General features: G+C 40.8%; 1 long non-coding RNA gene across 1 annotated transcript; it reads right to left on the bottom strand.

Moving 5' to 3' along the window:
• Positions 1 to 5,402: 5,402 nt before the first annotated feature.
• Positions 5,403 to 7,332, bottom strand: LOC113225239. The gene is made up of 2 exons (XR_003309911.2): positions 7,154 to 7,332; positions 5,403 to 5,656 (listed from the first exon to the last, which is right to left on the bottom strand). It is a non-coding gene; the product is annotated as an uncharacterized LOC113225239 (long non-coding RNA).
• Positions 7,333 to 9,857: the final 2,525 nt, after the last annotated feature.

Genomic DNA, 9,857 nt, shown 5'->3' with positions numbered 1-9,857 from the left:
GAAGTGTTGCAGAGACATGTTGATTCCTGCGGCTACAAGGCTCCTGGAAGCGTCAGAGGCAGAGGTATTGTTTCCTGGGAGGGGTGTCTTCCTGTGTACCGCTAGTGTACCACTAGTGTATGCGTGCCCGGAAGTTTGTTCTTTCACACTCACAAGGCCACCTGAAGAAACAGAGAGAGGGTCTCCCACAGAATGGGGCAGCAAAAGAAGTCAAGCAAAAGTGAAGAAAAGAGAAATAGGGGACAGAAAGGGGAGCTGTAACAAGTGTTCAGGAAAAGGGGGGTCAGATAGGAGAGAGAGGCAAAGAGAAAATCGCAAGTGTATAAAGCAAGTAGCAGGACTTGCTGAGCCATAGGTGTAGTAAGAAGCTATCGCACCAACCCGCTAGCTCCCCGCAGGTTTCACAGCATCAAGGATGGTGAAACCGAAAGAAAGAAAAGGCAGTTCAGCAGGAAAGATCAACAAAGACAAATCCTGGGACGAATCCAAACTGCTGTTAGAATTGAACCAAGCAAAGATATGACCACCCATATTAGCGACCTGTTGCTTAGTTTATTTTAAATGAAACTCATATTTACTTGATTAATTTAGAAAATCTGAGATTCACTAGAGCAGGAACTGTGCCTTCCTCGGTTCCTAGATCAGTACCAGTTACATAGTGAAGGCTTAATAAATATTTATAAAGGAATGTTAATGAATCAGCTGGTAATTGATATGTAAAATTGCTTGAAATTATAAAATAATAGTGATAACTAAAAGTAATACAGTGCATAATAGTATAGAAATCAACTTCATGGTTATCTCATTTAATCCTCACACAGTCCCATCAGGTATCACCATGATCATCTGCACCTTAAGATTAAGACACTAGTTCAAAGCCACTCTATGATTTGTGCCTGGGATTTTAAACAATATTCTCTGATGCAAAAGCCAACATAGCACTTTGCCTCTTTGGGCATGTTGTATATGCCCACTCATGACGAATGCTTTGTATATTTAAGTAGGCATATCCATAGTAGGTATGGGTATCAGTTTGGATTCTCCAGGAAGCAGACACCCCGATGAAATTAGGAGTGTATGAGGAGAAGGGGGTCACACCTGGGAAAGATAAAGGGCAACTGATCAGGTTGGGGCAATGTATTAGTCCATTTTCACACTGCTCTAAAAAAATACCTGAGCCTGGGCAATTTATAAAGGAAAGAGGTGTAATTGATTCACCTTTCCACATTGCTGGGGGAGATCAATACTTAGAATCATGGCAGCAGACAAAGAGAAACCAAGGACCTTCTTCACATAATGGCAGGAGAGAGAAGAGCCAGTGAGTCCTCACACTTTTAAAGTGCCACACTTTTAAAATTATCAGATCTCATGAGAACTTCCTTACTACCATGAGAACAGTTTGAGGGAAACCTTCCCCATTATCCAATCACTTCCCACTAGGCTCCTACCTTAACACCTGGGGATTACAACTCAAGATGGGATTTGGGTAGGGACACAAAGCTCAGCCATATCAGACAGGGATGCTGATGTGCCACTTATGAAAGGAGAGGCAGAAGGAAGCAGGATGGAGCTGGGAGTGCCTCAGTCCATGATGTAGATCTAATGAAGTCTTAGCCAATACAATGGAAGTCCCATAGCAAAGACTGCCTGCAAAATAGCCTCACACTGGAAAGAAATGGCCTGGCCCGGCCGTGAACCTCCATGCTCAGGCAGTGTCTGGGTCTGCCTAGGATGTACATGACCTTGGCTTGAAAATAAGGTGCATTCTACAGGCAGTGTAGCTGGATGCTGTCAGCTAACTGCACTAACTGCACATCTTGCAACTGGACAGCAAGTTCTTCCTTGAAGGGAGAAGCAAGTGGTGCACCTCATGACTATATATGTTTACAGTTTTAAAGACATGACATTTTAATACAATTCCCACTTAAATACTTTAGCTGGCTGTTGTTTTCTTTACTATACCCTGACTTTCTAGTTAGTGAACTATAGCCAACATAGAGACCAAATGTCCCAGTTTGAAAATACTAAATTCCTACCTACAGGGTTAAGAGAAGAGAAGGGATTATGCTAGGTTGAGCAATTAAAATCTGATACACTGGATCAGGTCAACTGTTACAAAAACACAGGTGCTGCCACTCCATTTTTCACATCCGTGGCGGACTTGGCCGATTGATCACAGCACTCTTCCTTATGAGTTGTGTTGTCTGCCTCAAAATGATTTTCAACATTGTGATCCAGTCAGCCATTCCCAATCTATCACCATTGGCACCTAAGATGAAACCAATTTATCATCCCATCACTAGGTAATGGGGGGGGGAACACAGGTTTTGGAGCAGGTGTGTGTGCCCAAATGCTTGTGAGGGTGCTAATGAGAGTGTGAGATTGAGGGAGATGTAATGAAAATAAACACTTGAAGTTGTTTATCAATTAGAACGTTAGGTTTTAATTTTTTAATTAATAAATCTGTTTGAATCCAGAATACCTTTTTCCCAGAGGCAATATTACAAATAAGGATTATATACAAAAGTCAGCATCTAAATCCCTACCTATGCATATATAACTATTAGTGAATTTGCTTTTGGATCCTAACAATAAACTCAGTGCTCATTGACCTTAACATATAGGAATTTATTCTTTCTCCCATAAAACGAAATCCGTAGGTAGGCAACTATCAGCATACGTTCAGGCTTTTAGCAACAGATCTTTGTGATTCTGTTGCTACTTTCCTCGTAGTTACAGAATGGCTGTTGTTTCAGGCATTGTCTTCAATATTATTTGGAGGTAGGGTGCCCCTATTCATGAGGAAATTTAAAACTCTGTAAGTAGTCTCCCCCAGAAGAATTTCATGTACATTTCATGTGCCAGACAGAATAACATGACTGTCCCTAGCTTCAAGAACGATGGGCAAACCACATATTTTATTTTCCAGCCTCTGTGCTGGGAGGTAGCAAGGGAGAAGGGGTTAGACACAGCTTTTGGATAGTTTGCCAATAGTGAATGGTACTTAGACCTAAAAATAGCAGTACTAGTTTTCTAGAGGTTAAAATAATACTCGATGTTTTCGGGCATGAGCAGAAATATCCTGCGTTCACTCCTCTACTACTCACGTCCACTTTCTAATAAAAAAGAATTTGATAAATGTAATGAGCATGTCTGTATATTTGCTGGGTGAGTATGGATTCTACATGTTTGTGCTTTAGCAAAATAATTCCTACTTTGAGTTTCAATAGACTTGTGTCTTAAAATCTAGTCATTGGATAGCTTTAAGCTGCAATGCTGTTGGTACATGACCATTCACTGTAGGATTAACCTGACAACCCACCACAATGTAAATGGGAATTTAAAAATTAAATTAACAATGAAAGGTAATAAAGAAAGGTAAGAATGGCAGAAATGAAAATCTCCAGCCCACTAAGGATAACACTCAAAATGTATAGCATATTTACTCAAAATTACAGAAGTTCCAAACTATCTCCATGTCTCTAAGTGAGTCACATGCCAGAATTAACAGTTCTTTGGTGCTCTGCAATCTTCTTAGAAGAGTACAGAATTAAGTCCTTGGCAAACTGTAATAATGTGTTAATTTTAGATCATTATACCATAATGTAGTAATCCTTAGTAAATACTTAGTAAGTTACTAGAAAGTAGCTCTTCATCATATGCAAAAAATAAAATTGAAGGCATTGCATGTCATTGGCTTCCAAGAATTGGAGAAAGGAGATTTTAGAGTCAGTTTCTGGTTCATCTATAAGACAGTGTGTTGGATCACATTGTAAAGAATTGTGATGCACAGATGAGAGCACTAGTTTGAAATCAACAGCTGGATTTGAATTTCCATTCCACCTACGACTGCTCAGAACAAGTCTCTTAAGCCCTGCGTAGCCCAGTTTCCTCATTATTAGACTGGCAACTACTAACACAGAAACTATTCTACTTACAGTATGTTTGTAATTGAATCTATTTGTTGGAAATTCCAAAGTGACTAAGCTTGCCGTCACAAATACACTTCCAGGAACAGGAGGATGAATCAGTTTCTCAAAGCTTTTAATAAAAGCTGGTGTGCTTGTGTATACATGTTCAATGCCATGTTTGTCTAGGCGATAAAATAATGCTTGGTACACAGAAGACACTAAAATATATAGCTTTTGAATGAGTGAAGGACATTTTCCCCCAAATTATTGTCATTTGTCATTTGTCTCTGCTGGAAGTCTGTGGGGGCAGATAACTGTTCTCCTTGGGGATCTCCTAAGTGTCCTGAGGAGGCCCTTAGGAGCCACAGCCTGCATTCTTGTCGCCTCACCCCTCATGTGGATTGAACCAGACTGGAAGAGGTGTTCCCTTTGCCTTCATGCAACAGTTTCAAGAGCAGAGTCTCTTCTGGCAGCTCTTAAACTTCTCCCATGCTAGCCCTCCCCGGAATGAACAGGAGGCTCCTCTGCCCATCTAGTGTCCAGGTGTCGACTCAAGAAAAGTCATCCTTTGTCTTCGTCTTCATTCTCCTGCTGATATTGTCCACGGGCACAGGCGCAGCACTTTTGTATGTTGCACGATTTGCTCTTTGCCCTTTATAATCATTTGTATCATTGAATAATTCATCTTATATTGGTGTGAAGAGTTCCTGTGTCTCTCATCACTTCTAGTTTTTAAAAATCTCTTCTGTTTCCATGGTAATTGTATATATCAACAAGGACTTTGAACACTCTCCATTTTCTTGGATTCATTGAACCTGATGTGGTTAATAATGCTTGGGAAAACTTCTCAAAAAAAAAGACTCTCACAAACACAGCAAAATGCACTGATGGTGAACAGCACAGTTTTTTAGTTCAAAAGGCAACATATACATTCCGTGTCATCTGCTGGTACCATGTAGTATGTTGTCACAGGAGAGCTTGGGATATTACCTGTGACTATCCACAGGTTGAAAGTTGGTAAGCAGAAGAACATCTGTAACTAACCTACTTTTTTCTGCAGGTTTGTTGGGATAAAAGTTAAAGTGCTCTAGTGCACTGTAGCCTATAAAATGTTATCCTTTCTGTGACCCATGCCCCATTTCCTCAGTGCCATGTAGAGACACACAAAGAACAGATCTTTGTCCTCAGGAAAAGTGGAAACTCAGAGCTGAACTTTCTCCTCACTCCAAACATCACCATGCACGCGCACATGCACGCGCGCACACACACACACACACACACACACACACACACAGGCACACAAACTAGAGCTGGAGGCAGGGACACAGCAGGAAGGATAGTATAGACAAAATTTCTAGTTGCTGATCAGTTGCTAACTCTCTTCATTTTCACAAGAAAACACCTCCTGGCATTTGCTTAATGGAAGGCACCTTTCTAGTCAGTCACTTGACAAGTGTTCTAAATTGGATTTTAAAAGGACAGAGGTTGAGATTAGGGTTAGGGATTTTTATTACATCTCAAAGTGCCTGTATAAATTACACAGTGGGGATTTTCAGTTGAAAGCTTTTCCAGATAATAAACAGGAGACTCATGTATTGGCATTTTTGTAATGCTATAAGAATGAGGAAGTGTAGGTGCTGGCACGTATTCATGTAAACAAAAAGCGAGCGTCGAATTTTTACCTTGAGTTTTAGAATCACACTCTTCTAAATAATTTACATATAAGGAGAGATCATAGAGATAACCTGTAGGAAAACAGAAAGATGAATTTTTTTCCAGCTAAACTTGTCTTGCTGCATAACTATCTTGGGCATATCAGATTTTATAAAGATACTTTTCCTCTTACATTTCACACTTCACTTTCACTATCGAGAAGCCAAGTGGAGGCATTTTCCCTGATGAGTGGGAGTTGTAAGGACTAGCTCAAGAGGAGAATAGGCTTAGGCAAAACTATAATGCAGGTGAAATCATTCACATAACCTGAATCCTCTTTTAGTGTCTTGAGCCTAAGCCCTGTCTTAATTCCCAGAACCCCAAAGTTCTGCAGACAGAAAGTTCCCCATAGAAGTGGCCTCGTGATCTTTAAGCAGAGCCCTGGGCTTAATCTTCCTTTTACTGCCATCTAACATTTAACAATTCTAGTATTCATTTCCTCAGGGCCTCAGCTTGTGGACAAGCTAATGTGTGCCAACATACCCAGAGTTCTTATGATCTAAAAGTGTTATTCTCCTGGGTAAGTGGTAAGTGGTTTGCATTTCAGCAAGGATATATAAATGCCTTGGTTCAAAAGAATGACAGGATAGGATTGTTAGAAATATTACTTCCTCCAGGAAGCTTCTGCCTCCCTCTACCCTCATGGATTAGAAGTTCCTGGGAAGGCTCCTAAGAAAAGCGTGCTTCTCCGGTCATGGTACTTGGCACTCGTCATTGACAACACTTGTTGAATAAACTCTGTGGGTTCAGCCCCATGTATATTCATATACATGTACTGTTACATTAATTCCCACCACCCGGCTCCCTGATGGAACACTTGCAGGGCATTAATAAATACTGTCGATTGAAGAATGAACAATGCTAAGGGTGTCAGGAACTCTAGATAGATACTAGAGTGAGGGAGAGAAAAGCAGTATTTGAAGGCCAGATGGCTTTCACTGATGCTTCCTACTTGGTTATTTTATAACTGACAAACCTCTGAAAATAACACTTAAAAGTAATAGTTTTCAGTATCGCTTTAAGTGCTTTAGAATCACACTCAGCATTGGATGTAAATAGCATTGGAGGGTAGCCTTGATCTGCTACTGCCATAGGTACGTTTAATATATAGAAATTGCACTGAAAGTGTCACGGCTTTCTTGTTTTACCCAGTGAGAAAATCCACTGCTCAAATGGAAACCAATGTGGAAATTATTCCTTCCATCAAAAGGAGCAGAGAATGAAAACAAAAACGACAAAATCTCCTCAGCTCCACAGTGATGACATAGAATGTTCAGATAAGAAAGAGAAAGAAGGCTTTGGGAAAACAACAATAAGAAAGTATTTCAATGGCATTCCAAGTAAACAGTGACTAGAGTTTTGGCTCAATGTACTAGCAACACAGTGATAAGGGCTCTCCTCAAAGTAAAGTGAACTTGGAGCAAGTGAACGAGGAAACACTGAAAACAAGGGTGGGCTGAGAAAAACGCATCCTCTCAGAGCATGCAGTGAAGGCTCAGCTGAATTAATACGAGAAAAGGAAAATTTACCCCAGACTGTAGATCACTCTGTTAACCTCTCTGATGGGAGTCTTCTTCAGTTGTTAGTGAGGGAGAGTTGTAGGTTTGTATGAGATCTGCATTGTAGTACAACACAGAGTTTAGCAATGCACTGTGGCTAAGACGACTGTGTAACCAACTGGATGTAGTTCTCAGTGATACCACACTCGGTCATTTTCAATTCTGCTTTTCTTTCGTTTCCCCTTTTTCCTTCTCATTTTCTCTCTCTCTTTCTATCATACTTCAAGTTAAAGAGTCTCTTTATATGCTGCCATAGACAAATATGTGTGAACCACGTAGACCAAGAAACTAGGTAGTACACAAAGTGGCCAAACCCAGTAAAAGCCTATAACTTCTACACGTTTTATACATACACACACACTGCGCTCATTTAATTCCCTCAACACCTCTACTCTGTAAAAATTTTATGCCTCCCCTGTTTTGGATTAGTAAACAAATTCAGGTAGGCTCAGTCATTTGACCAATGACGAACAACTAGAACATGGAGCATGAATTTGAAGCATCAGAGTCTGTACCCTTTTCTCTGAATATCTTGGGAGATAATTGGTACAAAGTACATACAAATCAATATTGTCATTATTGTGTACTTAGATAACAAAGCAGTGTCTTCATTCATAATGGATTGCGGCTCCCCGCTCAGAAAGAGGACATTTTTTAAAACTACAAGATACAACTGAGAGCTTGGAAGCTATCCACGCATAAGTTTTTAAAACCCAGCAGCTTCATGGTTTCCTTCCTCTGTTGGCCTGGCCAGTGGACACAGTGGTCACGCTCCTGGCATGGAGATGTCATTCACGGTAGGTGTTCTTGAATTGGAGCCTAAGGCTCCAGGATTTTTGTGGGTTCCTCCAGAATCCTACACTCCTTCTACACTCCCACAGGGTGCCTGCCCAGGTGAGTGGCACGCTTCATGGTATCCTTTCAGATTCTATCACTAATACTTCTCCAACCCTGACTTACAATATAACCTGAGGCAGGATTAGAATGTTGGTATATTTTAATTTGCTCCTATGCCAAATCACAGTGCTTATATTTGCAACTCTGAGAATTGATGGGGGCAATAAACAGATTTAGAATTCACATGTGTGAGCACCACAAAGTACTTTGAACTTCACTAAATGGGGAAAATACAAGACATTACATTTAGAAACTGTTTAGGAGCAGTAAATGGAGAGAAGCAACATTTTTGCTTAAAAAAACAACAACATCACAACCCCTTCGTTATGTGCAGCACACAATTTAACAGGTGTGTGATGTATTCATGTATTCACAGACTCATGGACCAACCATTCCATCACAGCACTATTGTCTGTGAAGCAAAACACATTTACAACAAACTGTATCAACTCCTCAGAGAGAATGAATCAGCCCATCTAAAAATCCTTTGCTTCTGATCGAAAAAGGGGTTAATAATCATCAAACTGATAAACATAAATAAACTTTACCTCAGTAAAGTTGTTTCCATCTTTGGATTTCTGGGTCATCTCGAATCAGTGCTTGATATGAAAGGGGGAAAAATAAAACTTATGTATTATTTTTAGTGGATAAATGAAATATAATTGTTTCTCCATGTGTATCTAGAATTACGGCCTTCTTGAGAAAAGTACCACAGTCCCTCCTTTCCCTGCTCACTCATCTCTTTTCTTGGGAGAAAGATGGTTTTTCTGATTGGTGAGACTGGAGAAAATTTGATACCCACTCTCCCAAATTTCTTTATCTCACACAGTTAAGCGTTGATGAGTCATTTCTCTTTTTCTCTAGCTCTCTCAGACCCAAGTGTTACCAGTGAAGGGGTGTCCAGGTTCTTGGCGCTTTGAACAAAGAATTGGACAAAACTCACAAACAAAGCAAGAAAAGAATGACGCAAGAAAAGCAGAGATTTATTGAAAATGAAAACACACTCCACAGGGTGGCAGTGGGCAAGCAAGCAGGTCAAGGGCCCAGTTACAGAAATTTCTGGGGTTTAAATACCCTTTAGAAGTTTCCATTGGTTACTTGGTGTACACCCTATGTGTATGAAGTAGTGGCCTGTGATCAGTCTGATAGATTGGAAGGGACCAATCAGAATGCAAACATCTGATTGGTTGTGGAGAGTGACCAATTAATACTCCCATGCAGATAAAGACTTTTTCCACAACCAACCTGTGAGAGGGGACCGATCAGAGGTACTTTCATTTTCTCACCTGTGATGCAGAAAAAGGGCGGCAGGGGAGAGGTGTTGCAAAGGGAGTAGCCTCTGGTCCTTTTGTTACTTGAGCACTTGGGTGTGGGAAGTTGGGGTTTTCCTTTTGATTTAGTTCTAGGAAGTCAGCATGAATCAGCCTTAGATTCCCTGCCTCCAGACCCTCCTGCCTCACAAGTGCTCCTAGGAGCTGTACGTGCCTCTCTTGTGTCCCCATGTGATCAGCTCGTTACGGGTGGGTCCTGCCAGGTCTCTCGTTCTTATCTCTCCACTTCAAGATGGCTAGTAAGTCCTGGTCCAGTGAGTCCCCAGTGCAGACATAGAGCAGAAGGGAAGTAGCTCCGGTTGCATTTCCTGAAGTTTAATAAAGAACCCTGTGCTCTCTGTCCCATTACCTAAAGCTGATGTTGTGCTTGGAACGTGCAGTGTTATCCAATCCATAGCTTTACCACTTCTAAAGTTGATACCACCCTTTGATCCTCTGCTTGCTCA

The sequence above is a fragment of the Piliocolobus tephrosceles genome, unplaced genomic scaffold, assembly GCF_002776525.5.
Source record: "Piliocolobus tephrosceles isolate RC106 unplaced genomic scaffold, ASM277652v3 unscaffolded_19, whole genome shotgun sequence".
NCBI lineage: Eukaryota > Metazoa > Chordata > Mammalia > Primates > Cercopithecidae > Piliocolobus > Piliocolobus tephrosceles.
The sequence above is the reverse complement of the archived record's forward strand: the minus strand, read 5'-3'. Positions and strand labels throughout refer to the sequence as shown.